The 27,867-nt window shown below is 39.7% G+C and overlaps 1 pseudogene; it reads left to right on the forward strand.

Moving 5' to 3' along the window:
• Nucleotides 1-140: 140 nt before the first annotated feature.
• On the forward strand, nt 141-27,867 carry LOC122423158 (annotated as a pseudogene).

Genomic DNA, 27,867 nt, shown 5'->3' on the forward strand with positions numbered 1-27,867 from the left:
GGATCACTCGAAAAGCGCAGAGAGCCCTTTGTGGAATTGCCAATTAAACCGAACTTGAGCCTTTGGTGGCTTAGGTGGGCAGTTTTGAAGTGCAGGCATGCCTCTGCCCCTCACCTCCAGATTCCATCCTTCACTGTCCGATGGAGAGAAATCACCGTTTCCGCCGAAAGGACTCAGAGGAGCAGAATACTTCAAACCAGCGTTGCCATAAAAACGGACTGGGTGACTCCGCAACCTTCAGTAATAAGGTTTAGTTTATTTAGGCTGTGTCATTTGTTACTTTGAAACATTAATTCGTTGGCACTCAGAGAAAAAGCTAATAAAAATCTTGGTACAGTTGCATCAAATTAAGAGAAAAGGCTGGAAATACATCACTATTTCTGCAGGAAGGGATGGCGTTTCTCATACCAAAAGACGAAAAGAAAGAAAAGAGAAAAAACCCAGATATACCTACCATGTGTCTAGCTATTACACCAAAAAGAAATGTTTTAGGTCCTGTACCTGGGACTCTGATAAAAATTATTTAGACTAGCAAGAGAAGAACACTGAAAAATCAGAAGGATACAAAGGAAACAAAATTCCAACTTAAAAAATGTTGGGGAAACTCAACACAAAAATTATCATGATGTTTAACATTTCTTGATACAGGATTTTGCCACTTGTGGCATTCTTTTCAGTCTATGTTGCATTTTAGCTTTGAATCTCTGAATCCCACATGCGACCTTGAGGGTCGGACAAATAATAGGTTGTCCATTTGTTTCATTATTTATAACCAGAGATAGAACAAAGCTGTTGAACGTCAGGGGAGGAAGACTACTGCCATCATCGTTAAGAAAACAAAAAACAATGAACAAAGGTAAAAACATGTGAAGGACACACTTTTGTATCATTGAGTAGAAACAAAGTTATAGCTCAGGTTTATGCCTGTGGTAGCCTGAACTAATAGTGAATCTAAGAATGAACAGTATTTCTGATATACTAATCATTAAATGTTTGTCTTCTAATTGACCAAGAATAAACTATCCTTTGGGTCATATAGATCTGGCCATGGATCCTAAATATTCCACTAGATGTAATAATTCTGAATAAATATATACTGTTTTAGTTCCAAACATGATTCAGAAAATGAATCAAGAATGCAAAAGCAAAAATAATTAAATTTCAAGTCTGGTAAAGTACAGTCTGTATAAGCATATCATAGCATTTGTAGGAGATTGTACCCAATAGATAATGTTGCGGTGATATTTTCTGAAACAAATGGAAAAGGTGATTCAGAAAAAAGCTTTTCTGCTTGAAAAGATCTTTAAAGCCAGTGAGTCCGGTTTATTTTGAAAGTACATGCCCCCTCAATTTTTATTTGTTAGCAATTTTCTTTGTTTTCCCCTCCCCACTCCCTATTTTCTACACCTTTATTTGCCTTGCAAACAGTGAGGAGTATTTTTGGAAAGCCACCTCCAAGATCAGCAATGAATTACTGTGTTTCAAATATGATTTTTAAAGTTGTTTCAAATCAGTGAGGGAAGAAACACACCCCTTCAACAAATACATATTGTTATGTTAGCTAAACCAAGTATTTATTGTCCAATATGGCTTGGGTTATGTGTTAGGGATATATTGGTGAGTGAGAGAGGTAGCCACTGACCTCATGGATCTGCATGGGAATTCAGTAAAAGCTGTTGGAATAAGTAGCAAAAGCAACTCAAAATAGATTAACAAAAATACTAAAGACTTATAATGGATCATCTGATGTCTGTAAAAATTGGTCAAACTTTACATCCCTTGAAAATGTGAAGATTTTAAATATGCATTGTCGGGTAAACACATGGTTCCTGCAGGAATGGTTATGCTGTGCGTGCGTGCTCAGTCACTCAGTCGTGTCCACCTCTTTGCAACCCCATGGGTCTCTTCTGTCCATGGGATTCTCCAGGCAAGAATACTGGAGTGGGTTGCCATTTCCTCCTCCAGGGGATCTTCCCACCCCAGGGATCAAACCTGCATCTTCTATGTCTCCTACATTGGCCAGCAGATTTATCACTGAGCCATTTGAGGTTATGCTGTAGTCTCTTAAAATGTATGTAGCTTTGTGTTGTTGAAACTGGAAAGATTAACTCACCAAAGGATGTTGTGAAACTCCTAGCATATGAGTGGAGATAGAAGAAATTATCCTAGATTTTTTGTTATGCGTGATAGAAATCTGCCTCTCTGTGGTTCTATAAGGCTTTCTAAAGTGTTGCCACAAAGAGAACGAGAAAATAAATAAGTAAATGGCTAAGAAAGATTCTCATGGAACAGATAGCATAATAAAGTTGTTTTAAAGTATTGTACTTTCACATACCAATATATCATCAAAGGAATTTATTGAACAAGACATCTTAAAATAGTCATATCTTTTGACCCAGTAGCCCCTTACTTTAGAAATCTTTCCTATGGAAATAATCAGACATGCAGACAATAATTTATCTATCAAAATGCTAATCATAGCTTTTTTTAGGTGATGAAAAACTGTGAACAAAAACCATGGCATTCAAACTAGGGAAATAGCTAAATAAAGACTCTGACCCCTGAATTGTAATTCAAGCAGTACAAATATTCAATGGCATGATATTACACAAAGTAAACAAAAGCAGGGTAATAACATGATATAAGACATGTGGCCTTCTCAGGTGGCACAGTGATAAAGAATCCGCCTGCCAATGCAGGAGATGCAAGAAACTCTGGTTTGATCCCTGGGTGGGGAAGATCCGCTGGAGGAGGAAATGGCAACCCACTCCAGTATTCTTGCTTGGGAAATTCCATGGACAGAGGAGCCTACAAGTCTACAGTTCATGGGGTTGCAAAGAGTCAGACCCAACTGAGCAACTGAGCACGTACACAAGACATTATTGAATACAGTTGTAATTTTGTAAAACATTTAATTTTAAATATTCATGGAAAAGGTTAGATGATATTTTCCTCTTTATTTTTATAGCATATGTTTATTTTAGAGAGCAAAGTAGACCAAAAAAATTTCCCCAAAACATGAAAACTATGACTATTAATTTTCTTCTTACATCCATCTAGACTTTATTTCCAAGCAAATATCTATATAATCTTTTTACAAAAATGGAAATATAGTAAACACATTTGGCAGTTCTATCATTTTCACTTAAAACATGCTACACCTCTTTTTATTAAAACAAATTTTCAACTTCTTTGGTAGTCCAGTGGTTAAGAATCTGCCTTATAATGCAAGGTACACTGGTTTGATTGCTGGTCCGGGAAGATCCCACATGCCATGGAGCAACTGAGCCCATGCCCCACGACTACTGAGCCTGCTCTCTAGAGCTCATGAGCCACAACTACTGAAGCCCACACAGCTAGACCCCATGCTCTGCAATAAGAGAAGCCACCACAATAAGAAGCCCACGCACCACGATGAGAAAATAGTCCCCACTCACCACAACCAGAGAAAGCCCCCATGAAGCAACAAAGACCCATCACAGCCAAATGAAATAATAATATGATTATTAAATAATAATTAAATAACAATTATTAACTAATAGGTAAATCTTAAATTTTAATTTTGAGTTAGGTTTGGGTACTATAGTTTTGAATGATGTCAATTATCTTCTTTTTACTTTGCTGTGAACAAATAAGAAGTTAGAAAAACAATAAATGACACAAGGTATCATTGAGATAATTTAACAGAAATGTTAATTGTCCAAACAGGAACCATAAAAATAATATATAATAGTAAATATTTGAATAAATGGTAATTCGTATAATTCTTCCCTCCATAAAAGGGCAAGAATCCTAAATGAAACATGAAAAAGTGACCCTAAGAGAAAGCCTAAAATAGTACAAATTATTTTGTCACTTGAAAAACTACTTTTTATCCATGATCATACTACCTCAGAATTTTTCACTCATTAAAAATTTTTCACTCATTAAAAATTTACTCATTTTTAATAATCAATACATCTTAAAAGAGTTGTATTTTTAATACAAGACATGGAGAGCACATGGAGAGCAAAAAAAAGAAAAAATTGAATTGGACTTATCAAAACTGAAAACTTCTGTGCTTCAAAGGGCACCATCAAAAAAATTAAAAAGTTCAAACAACTGGAGAAAAAATTTTCAAATCGTGTACTTGATAAGGTATTTATATCATCAGCATATGTTTTACTATATACATCAATGTTATAAATTTTTATATGAGAATATACAAAGAAGAATACAACTAAATATTTTTTTAGTCTAAAAATGGGTAAAGAACCTGATTTGGCATTTCTGCAATAGACACAAAAATAGCAATAAGTATGTGAAAAGGCACCCAATATCATTAGTCATAAAGGAAATGCAAATCAAAATACAGTAAGATACCACTTCACACCAACTAGAGTGGTTATAACCAAAACAGATAATAAATATTGATGAGATGTGGAGAAATTGTTTGGAATTCCTTGTGCACTGCTGGTGGAAATCTAAAATGCTGTACCCTCTTCAGAAAACAGTTTGGCAGTTCCCCAAACAGTTAAACATACAATTTCCGTATAGGCCAACAATTCTAAGTATATGTTTTCCAAGTATGTGCTCATATGTATATACTCAGGAGAAATAAAAAGATATCTCCACACAAAAATTTGAATACATATTTTCACAACAGCATTATTCATATAACCACAAAGTAGAAACAACCCAAATGTTCATCAACTGATAAATAGATAAATAAGATGTGGTATGCCCATACAAAGGAATATTACTGAAGCATAAAAAGGAATGAAGTGCTGATAGATGCAAAAGCATGGATGAGTCTTGAAAACATTATGCTACAAGAAAAGAATCAGTTATAAAAGATATAAAATTTGCTGTTCCTCACCCCAGCAAATTCCATACCACAGCCTTGACCTAGGTCTGGGAAAAACACAACAGAGAAAGGATGCAGCCTTCAGCTGCTTTGGGGCAGAACTGCAGACACTTGCATGGGGAACACATAGGTTTGCTATGACCACAGAGGCCTCACTTGCTTCAACAGTCACCTCCTTTGAGGCAGGGCATGCACTCAAGGGTGACAATGCCTGATAGAACCCAACCCTCAGGGCTTATAGTCCAACAATCGGGAGAAGACCCCATCCCCACTAGGTCAGTGACAGCAGCAGAGCAGAGGATGCTCTACCCACACGTCCGGCACAGGCTCTGGACACCACAGTACAAATCATATCCCCTGTCAAGGGGATAGCAACTGGCACACTCAGAAAAAAGACATGGCTGGTAGGCAGGAAAAAGGAGAACTTTCACCCAAAACGTTGCACTCACAGAAGTCTAGACAGGGATGCTACCACATTAAAACACTGCTTCAAGACCACGGCAGAGAAATTCATGTAAAATGAAAAAGCAAAGGAAATACTTCCAATCAAAGGAACAGGAGAAATCCCCTGAAAGAATAATGAAACACACCTCACTACTATACTAGACCCAGAGTTCAAAAAGGAGATAATAGAAATGATGAAGGGATTAAGAAATATTATTGAAAGAAAAGCAGATCATAGTAAAAAGGAAATAGAAACTATGGACAATTCAATTGCTGAGATAAAAACCCACCAAGAAACAATGAAGAGCAGACTAAATAACACAATAGCAGGCTAAATAATAATAACAAAGGAAAAATGAATAAGTGAGCTGGAAGACAGATCAGAATAGCAAACAGAAAGACAAATGAAAAACAAAGGAAAGAAACATAATACACATTGTTGTTCTTTAGTCATTCAGTCGTGTCTGACTCTGCAACTCCGTGGATTGCAGCACACCAGGCTTCCCTGTCCTTCACCATCTCATAGAGCTTCCTGAAATTCATGTCCATTGAGTTAGCGATGCCATCCAACCATCTCGTCCTCCGTCATCCCCATCTCCTCTGCCTTCAGCCTTTCCCAGCATCAGGGTCTTTTCAGTGAGTCAGATCTTCGCATCAGGTGGCCAAAGTATTGAAGCTTCAGCTTAGGCATCAGTCCTTCCAATGAGTATTCAGGACTGATTTCCTTTAGGATTGACTGATTTGACCTCCTTGCTGTCCAAGGGACTCGCAAGAGTCTTCTCCAGCGCCACAGGTTGAAAGCATCAGTTGTTTGACACTCAGTCTTCTTTATGGTCCAACTCTCACATCTATATATTACTACTGGAAAAACTATAGCTTTGACTATACAGACACTTGTTGGCAAAGTAATGGCTCTGATTTTTAATACACTGTCTAGGGTTGTCATAGCTTTTCTTCCAAAGGAGCAAGCATCTTTTCATTTCATGGCTGGGAGTCACCATCTGCAGTGATTTTGGAGCCCAAGAAAATAAGTCTGTCACTGCACTGCTTCCATTGTTTCCCCATTTATTTTGCCATGAAATAATGGGACCGAATGCCATGATCTTAGTGTTTTTAATGCTGCATCCTCAGTCACTCAATCGTGTCTGACTCTTTGTGACCCCCTAGACAATAGCCCACCAGGCTCCTCTGTTCATGGAATTTTCCAGACAAGCATACTGGAATGGGATGCCATTTCCTCTTTCAAGGAATCTTCCTGACCCATGGATTGAACCCACATCTGCTCTGTCTCCTGCATTGGCAGGCAGATTCTTTACCACTGTGCCACCTGGGAAGGGCAATTGAATGCTGAGTTTAAGCCAATTTTTTCACGTTCCTCTTTCACCTTCATCAAGAGGCTCTTTAGCTCCTCTTCACTTTCTGTCATGAGTGGCATCATCTGCCTATCTGAGGTTATTGATATTTCTCCTGAGAATCTTGATTCCAGCTTGTGCTTCATTCAGCCCAGCATTTTGCATGATGTTCTCTGCATATAAGTTAAATAAGTGTGGTGACAATATACAGCCTGACATACTGCTTTCCAAATTTTGAACCAGTCTATTGTTCCATGTCTGGTTCTAACTGTTGCTTCTTGATAGGTGGTCTGATATTCCCATTCTTGAAGAATTTTCCACAGTTTGTTGTGAGCCACACAGTCAAAGGCTTTAGTCTAGTCAATGAAGCAGAAGTAGATGCTTCTCTGGAATTCAGTAGCTTTTTTTATGATCCAACAGATGTTGGCAATTTGATCTCTGTTTCCTCTGCCTTTTCTAAATACAGCTTTAAGATCTGGAAGTTCTCGATTCACATGCTGTTGAAGCCTAGCTTGAAGGATTTTGAGCATTATCTTATAGCATGTGAGATGAGTGCAATTGTGCAGTGGTTTGAACATTCTTTGGCATTGCCCTTCTTGGAATTGGAATGAAAACCAATCTTTTTCAGTCCTGTGGCTACTGAGGAGTTTTCCAAATTTGCTGACATATTAAGTGCAACACTTTAACAGCATCATCCTTTAAGATTTGAAATAGATGAGCTAGAATTTCATCACCTCCACTAGCTTAGTTCATAGTGATGCTTTGCACCCCAGGATGTCTGGCTCTAGGTGAGTGATCATATCATCATGGTTATCTGGGTCATTAAGAGCTTTTTAATATAGTTCTTCTGTGTATTCTTGCTACCTCTTCTTAATATCTTCTGCTTCTGTTAGGTCCATACTGTTTCTCTCCTTCAGTGTGCCCATCTTTACATGAAATATTCCCTTGGTATCTCTAATTTTCTTGAAGAGATCTCTAGTCTTTCCCATTCTATTGTTTTCCTTTTTTTTTTTTTTTTTTTTTTTTTTTTTTTTTTTTTGCATTGTTCAACCAAGGAAGGCTTTCTTATCTCTGCTCTTCTTTGGAACTCTTCATTCAAATGAATATATCTTTCCTTTTCTCCTTTGCCTTTCTCCGCTCTTCTTTTCTCAACTATTTGTAAGGCCTCCTCAGACAACCATTTCGCCTTTTTGCATTTCTTTTTCTTGTGAATGATCTTGATCGCTGCCTCCTGTGCAATGTCGTGAACCTCTGTCCATAGTTCTTCATGCACTCTGTCTGTCAGATCTAATCCCTTGAGTCTATATGTCACTTCCACCGTAAAATCGTAAGGGATATGATTTAGGTCATACCTGAATGGTCTAGTGGTTTTCCCTACTTTCTTCAATTTAAGTCTGAATTTGGCAATAAGGAGTTCATGATCTGAGCCACAGTCGGCCCCGGTCTTATTTTTGCTGACTGTATAGAGCTTCTCCATCTTTGGCTGCAAAGAATATAATCAGTCTGATTTCTCTATTGACCATCAGGTAATGTCCATGTGTAGAGTCTTCTCTTGTGTTGTTGAAAGAGGGTGTTTGCTATGACCAGTGCGTTCTCTTGGCAAAACTCTGTTAGCTTTTGCCCTGCTTCATTCCATACTCCAAGGCCAAATTTGCCTTTTACTCCAGGTATCTCTTGACTTCCTACTTTTGCATTCAAGTCCCGTATGATGAAAAGGAAATCTTTTTTGTTTGTAAGTTCTAGAAGATCTTGTAGGTCTTTACAGAACCATTCAACTTCAGCTTCTTCAGCATTACTGGTTGACTTGGCATAGACTTGGATTACTGTGATATTGAATGGTTTGCCTTGGAAACAGACAGAGATCATTCTGTCATTTTAGAGATTGCACCCAAGTACTGCATTTTGGACTATTTTGTTGACTAGGAGGGCTACTGATTTCTTCCAAGGGATTCTTGCCCACAGTAGTAGATATGATGGTCATCTGAGTTAAATTTTCCAATTCCAGTCCATTGTAGCTCACTTATTCCTAAAATGTCAATGTTTACTCTTGCCATCTCCTGTTTGACCACTTCCAATTTTCCTTGATTCATGGACCTAACATTCCAGCTTCTTATGCAATATTGTTCTTCATAGCATCAGACCATACTGCCATCACCAGTCACATCCACAGCTGGGTGTTGTTTTTGCTTTGGCTCTGTCTCTTCATTGTTTCTGGACTTATTTCTCTGCTCTTCTCCAGTAGCATATTGGGCACCTACTGACCTGGGGAGTTCATCTTTCAGTGTCGTATCTCCTGGACACTCACAGGCAAGTCTGGGTCAGTCTCTTGTGTGGTCACTGCTCTTTTCTCCTGGTGCACACAAGGTTTTGTTCGTGCCTTCCAAGAGTCTGTTTCACCAGTCTTGTGTAAGTTCTGTAATCAAATCCCCCTCACCGCCAAAGTCAGCTCCCTGGGGGTTCTCAATCTCTTTGTCAGACACCTAGGTTAGGAAATCTGTTGTGGGTCCTAGAACTTTCTTAGCAGTGCAAGAATTTATTTGGTATAATTTTTCTGCAGTTTGTGGGTCATCTGCTACGTGGCTCTATAGTGGAGTTAATGGCGACCTCCTCCAAGAGGGCTTATGCCACCTGCTGTGTGACCCAGATCTGCTGCACCCAGAGTTCCTTCCCCTGTGGCAGGCCACTGCTGACCTGTATCTCTGCAGGAGACACTCAAACACTCAAAGGATGGTCTGGCTCAGTCTGTGTGGTCTCTGGGTCCTGGTGCACACAAAGTTTTATTTGAGTCCTATAAGCATCTCTGGTGGATGTGGGGTTTGATTCTAAATGCAATTTTGTCCCTCCTACCACCTTTCTGGGGCTTCTCCTTTGCCCTTGGACATGGGTGTCCTTTTGTGGTGGGATCCAACATTCTCCTGTCTATGGTTGTTCAGCAGCAAGTTGTACTTTTGGAGTTCTTGCAAGAGATAAACACACATCCTTCTACTCCACCGTGTTGTGCAGCCCCTTAAAAGGATCATACACCATAGTCAAGTTGGATTATTCCAGGGTCACAAAGCTAGTTCAACACAAGCAAATCAATCAATGTGATACACCATAGTGATGAAAAGAAATATTAGAACCACACAGTTGTCTCAATAGATGCAAAAAAAAAAACTTTTGCTATAATTCAACATCCATTGATAATAAAAACAACTCTTCACCAAAGGGATATAGAGAGAACATAGTAAAAGCCTTTTACAACAAACCCACAGCCAACATACTACTCAATGGTGAAAAGCTGAAGCCTTCTCATTATATTCAGGAACATGGCAAGGATACCCATTCTCACCACTTCTGTTCCACCTAGTATTGGAGGCCCTAGACACAACAATCAAACAAGAAAAAGAAATAAGTGGTATCCAAATGGAAAGGAAATACATAAAACTGTCCCTATTTGCAGATCACAAAATACTCTATGTAGAGAACCCTAAAGTCTTCAAACAAAAACTATTAGAACAAATAAATGCATCCAGAAAGGTAACAGGATACAAGGTTAATATCTAGAAATCTGTTGCATTTCTTTACACTAACAATGAAATATCAGAGAAGGAAACAAGCAAACAAAAAACACTATTTAAAATCATACACAAAAATACTTAGGAGTAAACTTAACCAAGGAGATAATACACTGCAAATTATAAAACACTGATAAAGGACATTGAAGATGATTCAAATAAATGGAAAGATATACCATGCTCTTCAATTGGAAGAGTGAATATCATGTGGTCATACTACACAGAGCCGTGTACATATTTAATGCAATCCCTATGAAAATACTCATGACATTTTCCACAGAACTAGAACAGATAATCCTAAAATTTACATGGAACCACGAAAGACCCAAAACTGTCAAACAATCCTCAGGAAAAAGAACAAAGCAGGAGGGATAACTCTCCCAGACTTCAAACTAAACTGAAAAGCCACTGTAATTAAAACAGTGTGGTTTGGGCACAAAAATAGACATAGATCAATGAAAGAGAACAGAGAGCCCTGAGAGCAGTAAACCTACACACCTACAGCCAATTAATCTAAAACAAAGGGGACAAGAATAGACTATGAAAAATTCTCTAGCAAATGATATTGGGAAAGCTGGACAGCTATATGTAAATCAATGATATAAGAACACTCTCTCACACCACATACAACTCAAAATGACTTAAAGACCTAAACATAAGACTTGACACCATTAAACTCTCAGAAAAGAGAACACTCAAAACTTCTTCAGACATAAATTGTAGCAATATTTTCTTCCATCTGTCTCCCAGGCAAAAGAAATAAAAGCAAAAATATACAAATGGGATCTAATCAAACTTAAAAGATTTTTCTACAAATAACAGATGCTGAAGGAGGTGTGGAGAAAAGTGAATTCTCCTACCTGTTGGTGGGAATGTAAATTGATTTAGCCATTATATATATATACATATATATATATATAGAGAGAGAGAGAGAGAGTCCCTTGGGCACTTCACAGGTGGCCTAGTGGTAAAGAACCCACCTGCCAATGCAAGAGATGTAAGAGATCCTGGTTTGATCCCTGGGTCAGGAAGATCCCCTGGAGAAGGGCATGGCAATGCACTCCAGTACTCTTACCTAGAGAATCCCATGGAGAGAGGGCTGATGGGCTACAGTCTATAACGTCACAGAGTCGGACATGACTGAAGAGACTTAGCACACTTGCATACATAGTCCCTTGGACTGCAAGGAGATCAAACCAGTCAATCCTAAAGGAAATCAACCCTGAATATTCATTGGAATGACTGATGCTGAAGCTGAAGCTGCAATACTTTGGCCACCATTAATGCAAAGAGCCAACTGATTGGAAAAGACCCTGATGCTGGGAAAGATTGAAGGCAAAAGAAGAAGAGGGTGGCAGAGAATGAGATGGTTAAATAGCATCACCAACTCAATGGACATGAATCTGAGCAAACTCCAGGAGAGAGTGAAGTACAGGGAAGCCTAGCATACTAGAGTCTATGGGGTTGCAAAGACTCAGACACCACTTAATGACTAAGCAACAACAAAGCCACTATGGAAAATAATATGGAAGTTCCTTAAAAAACTAAAAACAGAGTTTCTATATGATACATCAATCCCACTCCCAGACAAAACTCTTAAATGGAAAAGATACATGCACCTGTATGTTCATAGCAGCAGCATTTACAATACCTGAGACATGGAAACAACTGAAATGTCATGGACAGATAAATGGATAAAGAAAATGTGAGTGTATATATATATATATATATATACACACATATAATGGAATATTAAAGTAGCAAATGGCAACCCACTCCAGTATTCTTGTCTGGAAATTTCCATGGACAGAGGAGCCTGGCTGGCTACAGTCCATGGGGTCACACATGACTGAGCATGTGCATGTGTACACACACACACACACACACACACAGAATATTACTCAGATATAAAAAAGAATGAAATACCTTTTGCAACAATATGAATGAACCTAGAGATTATCATGCTAAGTGAAGTAAGTCACTACAAATACCATATGGTATCACTTATATGTGGAATCTAAAGTATGACACAAATTAACATATCTACTAGGCAGAAATAGACTCTCAGATATAGAGAACTTGTGGTTGCCAAGGTGGAGGGGAGATGTGGGAGGAATGGATTGGAAGTCTGGGATTAGTAGATTCAAATTCTGATATATAGGATGGAAAACAATCAGGTCCTACAGTATAGCACAGGGGACTATATTCAATATCCTGTGATAAAACATAATGGAAAAGAAAATTAAAAAAGAATATGGAAAGAATGTTTATATATATATATATATACACATACAAGTATATATATAACTGAATCACTTTGCTCAACTGCAGAAATCAACAGAACATTGTAAATTAACTATACTTAAGAAAAAATTTTAATATAAATAAAACTTTTGCATAGCAAAAGAAACCATCAACACAACAAAAAGACAATCTAAGGACAAGGAGGAAATATTTGCAAAAGATGCAACCAAAAAAGAGTTAATACCCAAAATATACAGACAGTTCATACAAGCCAATATCAAAACACAAACAACCCAATTAAAAAATGGGCAGAAGACTTAAATAGGAGTTTCTCCAAAGAAAACATACAGATGATCAATAGGCACATGAAAAGATGCTCAATATCTCCAAAGATTAAAGAAATGCAAATCAAAACCACAATGAATGATTACCTCATGCTGGTCAGATGGCTATCATCAAAAAGTCAACAAATAACAAATGCTTGAGAGGATGTAGAGAAAAGGAAACCCCCCTATGCTGTTGATGGGAATGTAAATTGGTACAACCACTATGGGAAACAGTATGGAGGTTCCTTAAAAAATGAAAAAAAGAGCTACCATATGATCCAGCAATCCAACTCCTGGGCATATATCCAGAAAAGTTGAAAACCCTAATTTAGAATGATACATGTACCCCAGAATTCATAGCATTATCATTTACAGTATCCATGACATGGAGTACATCATGCGAAATGCTGGGCTGGATGAATCATAAGCTGGAATCAAGATTACTGGGAGAAATATCAATAGCTTCAGATATGCAAATGATAGCACTCTAATGGCAGAAAGTGAAGAGGAACTAAAGAGCCACTTGATGAGGGCGAAAGAGGAGAATGAAAAGGCTGGTTTAAAACTTAACTTCCAAAAAACTAAGATCATAGCATCTGGTCCCACCACTTTATGGCAAATAGAAAGGGGGAAAGTGGAAGCAATGAAAAATTTTATTCTCCTGGTGTCGGGACCAGCCCAACAACGAACCAACTTGAGGGAGCAGTGCCGCAGAAGAATAAAGAAAAAGAAGACTCAGAAATAAAGTGGGAATCAGGGGGCTGATGTTATTCGCAGGCAAAAGCCCAGATCCTAACCTTTGCAAATACTTTGGCCACCTGACGCAAAGATCTGACTCATTGGAAAAGACCCTGATGCTGGGAAAGATTGAGGGCAGGAGGAGAAGGGGATGACAGAGTATGAGATGGTTGGATGGCATCAACAACTCGATGGACATGGGTTTGGGTGGACTCCGGGAGTTGATGATGGACAGGGAGGCCTGGCGTGCTGCGGTTCATGGGGTTGCAAAGAGTCCTACACGACTGAGCTACTGAACTGAACTTAACTAATCCTTGCATGCCTTTTATTGTTAACTTCTACTTCCTTGTTTGTGCTCTAGGGATATCTATTCTTTACAATCTCAGATCGGGGGTAAAGATATACAATGCACAGTCCTCAGTGTCAAACCTTCAGGTCTTTCATGACCTTGTTTAGCCTTTCAGCTAGTGACGCCCTTTCTCAGCAACTCCCTCAAAGCTCTGGTTACAGGAACAGTCACTAATGGTTTTCCATCAGTCACATCAGTACTTCAACATCTTGTTTTCAAGATGTCTTTGCACGATGTACTGTTTACTGCTCCCAGCCCTTCGCCTGGGGGTGATGAGAAAGTCATTCTTATCTTTCAAAGAAGCCCTGTTAATTATAGTACAGGCCTGTGCATAACATATTTCCTACACCTGGACTCCGAAATCATTGTGGACAGTGACTGCAGCCATGAAATCAAAGGATGCTTGCTCCTTGGAAGGAAAACTATGAAAACCTTGACAGCATATTAAAAAGCAGAAACATTTCAAGAGAACAGCATCGAAACATGTATATTATCTAGGGTGAAACAGATCACCAGCCCAGGTTGGATGCATGAGACAAGTGCTCGGGCCTGGTGCACTGGGATGACCCAGAGGAATCAGGTGGAGAGGGAGGTGGGAGGGGGGATCGGGATGGGGAATACACGTAAATTCATGGCTGATACATGTCAATGTATGACAAAAACCACCACAATATTGTAAAGTAATTAGCCTCCAACTAATAAAAATAAATGGAAAAAAAACAAGAAAAAAATAAAATAAAAAGCAGAAACATCACTTTGCCATCAAAGGTCCATATGTGTATAATCAAAGCTATGGTTTTTCCTGTAGTCATGTATGGATGTGAGTGTTGGACCATAAAGAAGGCTGAGCACCAAAGAACGGATGCTTGCAAACTATGGTGCTAGAGAATTCTTCTTTAAAAATATTTATTTATTTTTAATTGATTGATGATTGGTTTACAATATTGGTTTGATTTCTGTCATATATCAACATGAATTAATCAGAGGTGTACATATGTCACCTCCCTCTTGAGTCTCTCTCCCACCTCCCACCCTTTCCCTCCCCTCTAGGTCATTACAGAGCCCCAGTTTGAGTTCCCTGAATCATACAACAAATTCCCATTGGCCATCTATTTATATATGTTAGTGTATATGCATCCATGCTACTCTCTCCATTTATCTCACCCTCTCTCTCTTCTTCCCCACCCTTGTCTATAAGTCTCTTCTCTATGTCTGCATTTCCATTGCTGCTCTGCTAACAGATTCATCAGTATCACCCTTCTAGATTCCATATATATGTGTTAATATAAGATATTTGTTTTTCTCTTTCTGACTTACTTCACTCAGTATAATAGGCTCTAGGTTCATCCAACTCATTAGAACTGACTAAAATACGTTCCTTTTATGGCAGAATAGTATTCCATTGTATATATGTACAACAGCTTCTTTATCCATTCATCTGTAGATGGACATCTAGGTGGCTTCCATGTCTTGGCTTTTGTAAACGGTACTGCAGTGAACACTGGAGTACACATGTCTTTTTCAGTTTTGGTTTCTTCAGGATATGTGCCTCGAACTGGTATTTCTAGGTCATACGGTGGTTTTATTCCTAGTTTTTTAAGGAATCTCCATACTGACTTTCATGGCTGATACTACCTTCTTGGCTGTATCAATTTACATTCCCACCAGCAGCGTAGGAGGGTTCCCTTTTTGGAGAAGACTCTTGAGAGTCCCTTGGACAGCAAGAAGATCAAACCAGTCAATTCTAAAGGAAATCAACTCTGAATATTCATTGGAAGGACTGATGCTGAAGCTGAAGCTCCAATACTTTGGCCATCTGAGGAGAAGAGCTGACTCATTAGAAAAGACCCTGATGCTTGGAAAGATTGAGAGCAAGAGAAGGGGACAACAAAAGATGAGGTGGTTGGATGGCATAACTGACTCAATGGAGATGAGTCTGAGCAAATTCTGGGAGATAATGAAGGACAGGGGAGCCTGTGTGTCCGTGGGGTCACAGAGTCAGACATGACTTAGCAACTGAACAACTACAAAGACGTGGGAACAATCCAAGTGCCCATCAACAAGTGATTGGCCCATTAACAGATGATCGACTTAAGATGACTGGCTTAAGAAATATTGCTCAGCCATAAAAAAGAATGAAATGTTGCCGTGGACCTAGAGAATATTATAGCTAGTGAAGTAAGACAAAGAAAGACAAATATCACATGCTGTCACTTATATGCTTATCCGCTATATGTGGACTCTTTAAAAAATAATACAAATGAACTAATTTGCAAAACAGAAACAGACTCACAGGCATAGGAAACAAGCTTAGGGTTACCAAAGGAGAAAAGAGTCGGGGAGGGATAAATTAGAGGTACGGGATTAATAGATACAAACTACTACACATAAAATAGATAAGCAAAAAGGATTTACTATATAACACAGGGGGGTATATTCAATATCTTATAATAATCTATAATGGAAAATAATCTGAAAAGTATGTAGATAGATATATATAACTGAAAAAAGAGAGAAAGCCATGTGAGAACAGGCATTGACTGAAACCACAGAGCTACAAATCAAAGAACAGCGAGGATTGCTGACAACCACCAGAAACTAGGAGCAGACAAAGGATCTTTCCTCAGAGCTTTTAGAGGGACTGTGGCTTTGCTGAGAGGCTGTCCCAGGTAGCTCAGTGGTCAAGAATCCAGCTGCAATGCAGGAGACGCAGGTTCGATCCCTGGGTTGGGAAGATCTCCTGGAGGAGGAAATGGCAACCTTCTCCAGTATTCTTGCCTGGAAGATTCCATGCACAGGCTTTAGTCCAGGGGGGCACAGAGTTGGACACGACTGAGCAGGCACTCACTCACTGGCCTTGCCGACACCTTGATTTTGATTTGGGACTTGTAGTCTCCAGAATCATGAGAGAATAAATGTTGTCCTAAGCCAGCTAGTTTGTGGTATAGTAATTTGTTTGGCAGAGCCAGGAAACTAATACATATGGCATGTGAGTTATATCCTAATAAAGGTGTTCTATTTTGTTCTGTGTTTTAAGGGTTCTAGATTTAGTTTGTCATAAGTGGAAATTTATATACTCTAGAGGCAGAAACCACTGGACATTTAGAAGACAAAGAACTCCCTAACCATGTAGCTTTCTCTGGAGGATATGAACTTAACGTTTTATTGCATATGAAACTGTCTTGGCGGCCAGTAGTGTAATTCAGTCATTCCTAAATCTTTTATTCTTCCTTATCTGAGGAACCTTCTACCGCCTGCATCTATTTCTGTTACTGGGCCACAAACAAAGCAACCTTTTTCTCTCCATTTTCTTACTTCCATTTATTTCCTCAATTTATCATAGATCCTCAGATTTCCTTGGAACAGACTGGACTAGAAGGCAGTGTAAGATAGTCTACATTCTCCTACACATGAAAATTTCCCCAAGTAATGTTTATTACTTATTACTGAAACTCCAATACTTTGGCCACCTGATGCAAAGAACTGACTCATTGGAAAAGACCCTGATGCTGGGAAAGATCAAAGGCAGGAGGAGAAGGGGATGACAGAGGATGAGATGGTTGGATGGCATCACCAACTCAATGGACATGAGTCTGAGCAAGCTGCATGAGTTGGTGATGGACAGGGAAGCCTGGCATGCTGCAGTCAATGGGGTCACAAAGAGTTGGACACAACTGAGCTACTGAACTGAACTGAATGTTTATTATCCAAAATGAACACAGTTTCATTTATACCCTTGGGATTTCAATCTACAGAGGTGACTAAGTGATAACGTGGAGAGGTCAATGCATTGAAAAAAAAAAATTGTGTTATGTTTTCCAAGAGGCCCAACATGTGGGAAGCACCACATTTTGGTAAGGAGGCAGAAACAGCCTTAACTGAGATTTCTGTGGGAAAGGCAAGGTTTAAGAGCACACGGTTTAAGATTGGCTATTTTGATTAATTTAAGTGGGCTTTTGGTTACAGGGGTGGTCTCTGCCATGGGAAGATTTAGGGCAGGGGAAATGTTGGCTTGGTACATGCGAGTTAAATAAGAAAGTAAATTCCAGACAAGCCGACTTTCAGGAGAGAGGTAAACACTTTAACTGTAGTTAATGAATATAGGATAGAAATATAGAATCTCAGAAAACCCAAAACAGATATCCAACTACTTTTTATCTCAGACTGAGTCTTCTATCTACTCAAGTACATTGCCTAAGTGATGTAATGGCAAAATAATATTCACTTATTGTCTGGAGCCTTACCCTGGGAACTAAACTTTTGTTCCTACTTTATCCAGTCATAAACTGTCCTAAAACCTGCATGCCTCCTGACTGCCAGTCTGTCCTAACGTGTCTGCTCATTATGTCACTTTATCATCAATGAAAGATCAAAAAAAAAATTTGAGTATCTCCCTACTGTCCTCAACACATCATGAGAAACACTGGGCTGGAAGAAGTACAAGCTGGAATCAAGATTGCTGGGAGAAATATCAATAACCTCAGATATGCAGATGACACCATTCCTATGGCAGAAAGTGAAGAGGAACTAAAAAGCCTCTTGATGAAAGTGAAAGAGGAGGGTGAAAAAGTTGGCTTAAAGCTCAACATTCAGAAAGCTAAGGTCATGGCATCTGGTCCCATCACTTCATGGGAAATAGATGGGGAAACAGTGTCAGACTTTATTTTTGGGGGGCTCCAAAATCACTGCAGATGGTGATTGCAGCCATTAAATTGAAAGACACTTACTCCTTGGAAGGAAAGTTATGACCAAGCCAGATAGCATATTAAAAAGCAGAGACATTACTTTGCTAACAAAGGTCCATCTGGTCAAGGTTATGGTTTTTCCAGTGGTCATGTATGGATGTGAGAGTTGGACTGTGAAGAAAGCTGAGCACCGAAAAATTGATGCTTTTGGACTATGGTGTTGGAGAAGACTCTTGAGAGTCCCTTGGACTGAAAGGAGATCCAAACAGTCCATCCTAAAGGAGATCAGTCCTGAGTGTTCATTGGAAGGACTGATGCTGAAGCTGAAACTCCAATACTTTGGCCACCTCATGCGAAGAGTTGACTCATTGGAAAAGACCCTGATGCTGGGAGGGATTGGGGGCAGGAGGAGAAGGGGACGACAGAGAATGAGATGGTTGGATGGCATCACCAACTTGATGGTCATGAGTTTGAGTAGACTCCAGGAGTTGGTGATGGACAGGGAGGCCTGGCGTGCTGCAATTCATGGGGTCGCAAAGAGTTGGACACAACCAAGCAACTGAACTGAACTGACCTGAACTGTCCTCAAAATAAAATATTCTGAACTTATGGTTGCCAGGAAGGAGGACTAGTGGGAGGGATAGGTAAGGAGTTTGGGATTCACTCATCAGAAAGAACCCTAGAAATGCAAATCAAAACCACAATGAGGTACCATTACATGCCAGTCAGGATGGCTGCTATCCAAAAGTCTACAAGCAATAAATGCTGGAGAGGGTGTGGAGAAAAGGGATCCCTCTTACACTGTTGGTGGGAATGCAAACTAGTACAGCCACTATGGAGAACAGTGTGGAGATTTCTTTAAAAACTGGAAATAGACCTGCCATATGACCCAGCAATCCCACTTCTGGGCATACACACCGAGGAAACCAGATCTGGAAGAGACACGTGCACCCCAATGTTCATCGCAGCACTGTTTATAATAGCTAGGACATGGAAGCAACCTAGATGCCCATCAGCAGACGAATGGATAAGGAAGCTCTGGTACATATACACCGTGGAATATTACTCAGCCATTAAAAAGAATTCATTTGAATCAGTTCTAATGAGATGGATGAAACTGGAGCCCATTATACAGAGTGAAGTAAGCCAGAAAGATAAAGAACATTACAGCATACTAACACATATATACGGAATTTAGAAAGATGGTAACGATAACCCTATATGAAAAACAGAAAAAGAGACACAGAAGTACAGAACAGACTTTTGGACTCTGTGGGAGAAGGCGAGGGTGGGATGTTTCGAGAGAACAGCATGTATATTATCTATAGTGAAACAGATCACCAGCCCAGGTGGGATGCATGAGATAAGTGCTCGGGCCTGGTGCACTGGGAAGACCCAGAGGGATCGGGTGGAAAGGGAGGTGGGAGGGGGGATCGGGATGGGGAATACATGTAACTCCATGGCTGATTCATGTCAATGTATGACAAAACCCACTGCAATGTTGTGAAGTAATTAGCCTCCAACTAATAAAAATAAATGAAAAGAAAGAAAGAAAGAAAGAACCCTGATGGTAGGAAAGATTGAAGGCAAAAGGAAAAGAGGGCAACAGAAGATGAGATGAGATGATTGGATGACATCACCAATTCAAAGGACATGAACTTGGGCAAACTCGAGAAATGGTGAAGGACAGGCATACCTGACATGCTGTAGTCCATGGGGTAGGAAAGGGTCAGAGAGTACTTGCCAACTGAACAGCAACATCTGCCATCAAGATAAAATGTTCTGAACTTACGGTTACCAGGGAGGAAAAGTAAGAGGGGAGAATAACTAGGGAGTTTGGGGTTGACAGGTACACACTGCTGTATTTAAAATAGATAACCAATAATGACCTAGTGTATAGCACAGGGAACTCTGCTCAATGTTATGTAACAACCTAAATGGGAAAAGAATTTGAAAAAGAGTGCTCGCTTCGGCAGCACATATACTAAAAAAAAAAAAAAAAGAAAGAATTTGAAAAAGAATAGATTCTTGTGTGTGTATAACTGAAACTTTGTTGTGCTACTGAAACTAACACAACACTGTTAATTAACTCTTGTTCGTTGTTCAGTCGCTCAGTCGCATTGGACTCTTTGTGATCCCATGGACTGCAGCATCCCAGGCTTCCCTGTCCTTCATTATCTCCCAGAGTTTGTTTGAACTCATCTCCGTTGAGTTGGTGATACCATCCAACCTTCTAATCCTCTGTTGCCCTCTTCTTCTCCTGCCCTCAATCTTTCCCAGAGAGTTTTTATTCATCAGACAAAACTGAGGACTTCAAGCCTGAGACACAGCATCTCAGGTCGCTCTGAGATACTGCTCCAAAGAAATAAGGGAGAAGCCAGGATCCCATGGCTCAGTGGTAAAGAATATCCCTGCAACGCAAGAGACACAGGGGACGCAGGTTCAATCCCTGGGTCAGGAAGATCCCCTGGAGGAGAAAACGGCAACCCACTCTAGTATTCTTGCCTGGAAAATTCAATGGACAGAGGAGTCTGGCGGTCTACAATACACAGGATCTCGAAAAGTCAGACACAACTGAACATGCCCACACAGGATACGTGAGTTTTTGTAAGAAAGACCAGGTAGTTGGAACATCAAAAATCATTGTTAGTTAAAGAAAACCAGATCTCTCAATTTAAGGAATTCAGTGCTTTTCTCTGTGTCTCTGTGTCTCTATTTCTGTTTTGCAAATAAGATCATCTATACCATTTCCAGGTTCCACATATTTGTGTTAATATATGATATTTGTTTTTCTCTTTCTGACTGACTTCACTTTGTATGACAGTCTCTACATCCATCCATGTCTCTACAACGACATAGAGATAGCAAAAAAAAACACATGAAAAATGCTCAGCATCACTAATTATTAGATAAACACAAATCAAATCTATAATGAGGTATCACCTCACACCTGTCAGAATGGTCATCTTTAAAAAAATCTACGAACAATAAATGCTGGAGAGGTTGCGGAGAAAGGGAACCCTCTTGCATTGTTGGTGTGAGTGTAAATTGGTACAACCACTATGAAGAACAGTATGAAGGTTCCTTATAAGATTAAAAATAAAACTACCATATGACTTAGCAATCCCGCTTCTGGGCATATATCTGGAAGAAACCATAATTCCAAAAGATACATGTACCCCCAATGTTCATTGCACCACTGTTTATGATAACCAAGACATGGAAGAAACCTAAATGTCCATCAGCAGAGGAATAGGTAAAGAAGATGTGGTACATATATACAACGGAATATTACTCAGCCATAAAAAGGAATGAAATTGGGTCATTTGTAGAGATGTGGACATCTTGTTTCTATCCTAAGTTCCCTCAAGGCTTGGAGTGGCTATAATGTGATGGCTTGATGGCTGCAAATTTTGTTACTAATATGGCAGGCTATATTTTTCAGTCATACCCCCCATGCACACACAAGGGGCAGTTTTCACCCATGACTTTTCAGGTCCTTCTTCCCTTGGGTAGGACAATCCTGAGACTGGTATGTTGCATTATCTCTCAGAGTTTTTCCACATGATAACTAATTTAATAGTGTACCTTTCATTACTTTCCTCTCTTTTTCTGTGTCATTTCTCTACTGCCCTTTCCAGTGTTCCCTCCCAGCTGCCCAACTGAAAGTATTTTCTTTGTATTCTTTTTGTCTGGAATTAAAATCAGGCAAAATTAGGTGGAGAAAGCTCTACATCCCCCTCCAAATAATGGAGCTGCTTCTTGTTATTTGGTCTGAATGTCCCTATATCTGTTTCAGACTCATCACAACATTGATTTTTTTTTTCAGTCTCTTGGAAACTAACTTCTCTGAAACCATGCACCTCTTATTAAAGCTTTAAAGGAGATGACTGATCCTAAAACTGAAGCTCTGATACTTTGGCCATCTGATGTGAAGAGCCAACTCATTGGGAAAGACCCTACTGCTGGGAAAGATTGAAGGCAGGAGGAGAAGAGGATGACAGAGGATGAGATGGTTGGATGGCATCATCAATTCAAAGGACATGTGTTTGAGCAAACTCCAGGAGATAAGGACAGGGAAGCCTGGCATGCTGCAGTCCACGGGGTCACAGAATCGGACACTACTGAGCTACTGAACAACAAGAACAAATTGCAGTACTGGAGCAGGGATATTCTACCCTCTGAGATCATTGCTTTTGCTATTCCTATCTACCACTTGCAATATTAACGTTACCAATTTCAAAAATACCTTCTAGAGATGCAGGAAGACCACCTCTTCTTCAGAGCAAACTGTGCTTTGTTGGTTTGTTTGTCAAAAGCAATATTTGAAGGTGAGAGCTGGAGGATAGGAAATGGGAGTCATAGAGAAAGTATGTACTGTGTGCATCATGACATCTACAATGGCATAGCAGAACTAAGAAATAAGAACTGTGCAGGCACAGGCCTAATTCTGGCTCTTTCAATGACAGTGTTTGTTAACTTGGGCAAACTTACTTATCTGTGAATAATCATCCAATAAATTATCAGCAAATACTGTTAACTCTGCCTCCAATGTATATCTCAATCTACCCACTTCTTTCTATATGTACTATCACCTAAGCCAGACCACTAATTTCCTACCTAGAGTTTAGCAACAGCTTCCTCTGGCTTTCTTGTTTCTCTGCTGGCCCCACTACAATTTTTTTTGTCTTTTTTTTTCCATTTATTTTTATTAGTTGGAGGCTAATTACTTTACAATATTGTAGTGGTTTTTGTCATACATTGACATGAATCAACCATGGATTTGCATGTATTCCCCATCCCGATCCTCCCTCCCACCTCCCTCTCTACCCGATCCCTCTGGGTCTTCCCAGTGCACCAGGCCCTTGTCTCATGCATCCAACCTGTGGCCCCACTACAATTTATCTGAGATACCGAAGCAGAGGAATATGTAGCAATTTAAATTTGATGCAATCTCCTGTTCAAAGCTCCTAATGGTTTTCTACCCCACTTAGAAAAAATATCCATGCTTATAACGACCCTCATGATATTAACCTCCCCCTGCCAAACCTCTCTTACTTTGTTGTGGCTGGCAGAGTTCGAGGTGGCCCCCATGACCCCTTCCTCTGGTATTCACACCGTGTGTAATCTTCTCCCATTGAATAGATGGGGCCTGGACATGTTTTTACTCAATAGAATGCAGCTTCACCAATAACATTTCATAAGATTGTAACCCTTCTTACAAGGAGACTCTCTCTCCCTTGCTAGCTTTGAGGAAGCAAGCAGCCATGTAGGAAAAGCTCACATGACAAGGAATTGAGGGCAGCCTCCAGCTGACAGCCAGCAAGAAATGAAGGCCCTTTGTCCAGCAGCCTAAAAGGAACTGAGATCTGTCAACAACTTCATGAGCTTGGAAGTCAATCCTCAGATGAGCCTCAGATGAGAACCCAGCCCTCACCATGACACCTGGACTGCAGCTTTGCAGAAGACCCAGCAAAGCTGTGCCTGGATTTCTGGTTCACAGAAACTGTGTCATTTTAAGCTGATAAATATGCAGTAGTATTGTTAATGCAACAATAGGTAATTCTTGTCTTCCACCACACTTCTCATCCTCTGTAATCTACCTGCACTGAGCCTTTTTGAGGCTGTCCCCGTGTGTCAAGGTTATTCCCTCCTAAGGGCCCTCACACTTGCCATGTTGTCTGTCTTGGAGCTTCTTAACCCGACTCTTCACTTAGTCCACTTTATCTTGCCATTCAGGTCTCAACTGTAGTGTTCATTCTTATCTACCTAACTAAGTAGCAACCCTGACATTAGCACATTATACTGTTATAGTTTTCTGCATAAAGCTTTTTACTACCAGTAAAAATTTATTTAGTTTCCTTACCTTGCTATTATATTAGTAGCTCAGTCATGTCTGAGTCTTTGCAACCCTGTGGACTGTAGCTTGCCAGACTCCTCAGTCCATGGGATTCTCCAGGAAGGAATACGGGAGCTATACAAGACAGAGGATCTTGTCTACCTTGTGTGCCTGGAACCTAAAAACAGTGCCCAGCAACATTCCATAAACACTCGTTATCACCGAATGAGCACTGGGCAATATTTAAGCTTCATCCAGTAATAAAATGATCTCAGGTCCATAAAAGGGTATATGCAAAGTTGTTCACTGTAACTGTATTTGCGGTACAGTGAGTGGGGGGTAATCTGGATGTCCATCACTGGGAGGATTGATTAGTAAAATATGGTAGATGCACGCGAGGAGCACTGTGCAGCAATTAGAAGCAACAGATCAGATATTCACACTGAAATACAGTTGGACTGAAAGCATAGCACCCAAGACTTGGAAGCATAAGATGCACATTTTTATAAATAAAAATACACATTTTGTAAGAACAATACAAAAAGACAGAACCACGTTAAAGTTAAATAGATTAGAATTCTTTCATATAGGAGGGGAAGGAGATACAAGTGGGAATGAAGGTAAGAGGGCATAAATGAAACAAGAGAAGGACCTTGCTCAGACTACTGATGGAGTCTAGATAAATGTACTACAGTTGGGCTGTATGATTAAGTCTTCTGCACTTACTAAAGCCAAACAAAATCGTGTGGTTCAGAGACCATAGGAGACGTCAGAAAGTATCACTAGCCTAATAGTGAGTGTTGGATTAAATACTAGAAGGTGACCAACACTAGAAGGCTCCCTCCTTGGTCCCTCCTCCCTCCTGACCAACACTAGAAGACTCTCACCATTCCCTCATTCTCCTTATGGAATCAAGCATCTAAGTGCTTCCAGATTTTCTCTCGAATAGTCTCGACCTTTCTTAGGTTTCCTTTAAGGTTAGATTCAGGTTCAATTGTCATGACACAGTCGCTTCACAAGTCTGAGCCCTTTTCTTAGAAAGTATATAATATCTGATTACCTCTCTTTGTGTGACATACAGCTATGAGTGATCATAGCTGTAGTCTTTAGCATCAAGCAAGGTCTCTTTATTCTTTGATTATCTCAGGCTAATTTTCTAGTATATTCCTAAGGAAGAGTTCGTGGAAACAATATTCTCTGAGTGTTTAAGTGTTCATAATGGTTTGCCCATAGCCTTTAGAGTTGAAAGTCAGCTCGGCAGGATATAAATCTTTGGCACACATTTTCTTGGCTTAACACACCATGAATTTCCAAACTTCTGTGTTCCAGCTTATAACTTTTCTCTACCTGGAATGTCCTTCTCACTTGTCATCTGTCAAACTCTATTCAGCCAACTGGGCTTTCTACTACTAGAAAAGCATTCTTATCTCCTCCTGACAGGGTTAAGTTCTTTTTTCAATAGTGCAACTTTAGGAGCTTCCCTGATGGTCCAGGGGCTAAGACTCAGCACTTGAAACGTGGGGGCCCAGGTTCAATCCCTGATCAAGGAGCTAGATTCCACATGCCACAGCTAAGAGTTTGCATGCCACAACTAAGGATTCCACATGCCACAAGAAAGACCCAGCGCAGCCAAATCAATGAATATTTCTTTAAAAATATTGAAACTTTATACATTTCTCTCTTATACCACTCAACATAGTATACATAACTACAACTTACTAAGTACGTCCTGTGTGCCGGGCACAGTTGCAGTGGACTAATTGCATGTAGTACACTATATACACACTTGTACATGTGTGTGCTTGCTCTGGAATTTAAAACTGCCTAATATTTGTGTTTGCCTAGAAAACTAGAAAACAAAAGAAATGTATGTTTTACTCTTTCTCTGGTGGCCTCATTTAATTTTCAATCACTATACCATCCCTGAGCTTTCATCCAGTTGCCTCTATCTCAGCACATGCCAACACCTCGGGTACTTCTGAGTTCGTTTTCCTGAAGACACCTCTCTTAAAGCTTTCTAAGCTGCTGCAGTCTGGGCTGCAGGCTCTCAGGTGCTGATACCCGAGGTTTTATCTTCATGGTCACCTGGGAATCCCTTTGCCTCTTTTTTTGTTATGGATTTCCTATTTTCTGGATCTTATCCATTTTCTTCAGTTAGTTTCCTATAACTCAACTACTAGAGATTAAAACTTTATCCTCACACGTGATTGATAGAGTGCCTATCTTTTAAAAAGTTTTTAATTGGAGGATAATTGGTTCACAATATTGTGTTGTTTTTGCCATACTACATTCATCAGCCATGGATATACAAATGTCCCTTCCCTCTTGAAACTCCCTCCCACCTCCCACCCCTTTAGGTTGTCACAGAGCCCCTGACTTGAGCTCCTTGAGCTGTGGTACATATACGCATGGACTATTACTCAGCCATAAAAAGAATAAATTTGAGTCAGTCCTAATGAGATGGATGAACCTAGAGCCTGTTACACAGAGTAAAGCAAGTCAGAAAGAGAAAAACAAATATCTCAACGCATATATATAGAATCTAGAAAGATAGACCTGATGAGTCTATTTGCCGGGCAGCAATGGAGTGCCTACTTTTTAATTCCAGGCTGATGATTTTTTTTCTCTCCGAATATTGAAGACAATGTTCTAATGTCTTCCAGTTTTCAGTGCTGCTGTTGAGTAGCCATGATGATTTTGAATCCTTTACAGGTGATATTGTCTTAAACCTGAAAGCTTTTCTGATCCAGGGTCCTGAAATTTCTAAATGAAGTGGCCTAGTATACTCAGTGGACCCCACCAATCAGACATTCAATTCTGAGAAACTTTTTTTTAAATTATTTCTCCAATAACTGCCTCCTCTCTAATTTGCTTTTTCTCTCTCCGCGGAATGCTTATCATTCAGATGTTCTGTCTCTTGGGCTGATTTTCTGAATTTCTTCTATCTGCTTTCCTAATTTTCATCGCTTTGTTTTTTTGTTCTACTTTCAGAGACATTTCCTCACCTTTAATTTGTCATCTTACTTTTTAAAAAGTTTTTCAGTCAATCATTTTATATTTCTTAAAATGCAATTATGAAAAAAATAAATACCGGCACCTAGTATAGCGCCTCACACGGCACTAGGTGCTGAGTACAAAGTTCTTGAAAAATGAATGTGTTTCAACCCCCAACCTGGCTCTTGGAGTTAAAACATCACAATAGCTACAATAGCTTTTTCCCATTTTTCTTGCTTCCTCCCACTCTGGGATTGGTTGGCCTGAGCACTCTCCTGTTTGCCCGATAAAACTGAGGAAATCAAGGACTTTGTGCTCACAGCCAAGTGAAAGAATGCCAAATCTGTCAAGATGAAGAGAAACATGGATAATTCAGAGTTTAAAGTTTGATATAGCAGATACTTCTAAACCTTAATTGTCACAGACCAAGAGAAGTCAGGGAAACCAGAAAGCTGTCCCTTCCACAGGTTTGGCAGTGAAGAAGCTGAAATGA

This window comes from Cervus canadensis, chromosome 21 (assembly GCF_019320065.1).
Source record: "Cervus canadensis isolate Bull #8, Minnesota chromosome 21, ASM1932006v1, whole genome shotgun sequence".
NCBI classification, from domain to species: domain Eukaryota; kingdom Metazoa; phylum Chordata; class Mammalia; order Artiodactyla; family Cervidae; genus Cervus; species Cervus canadensis.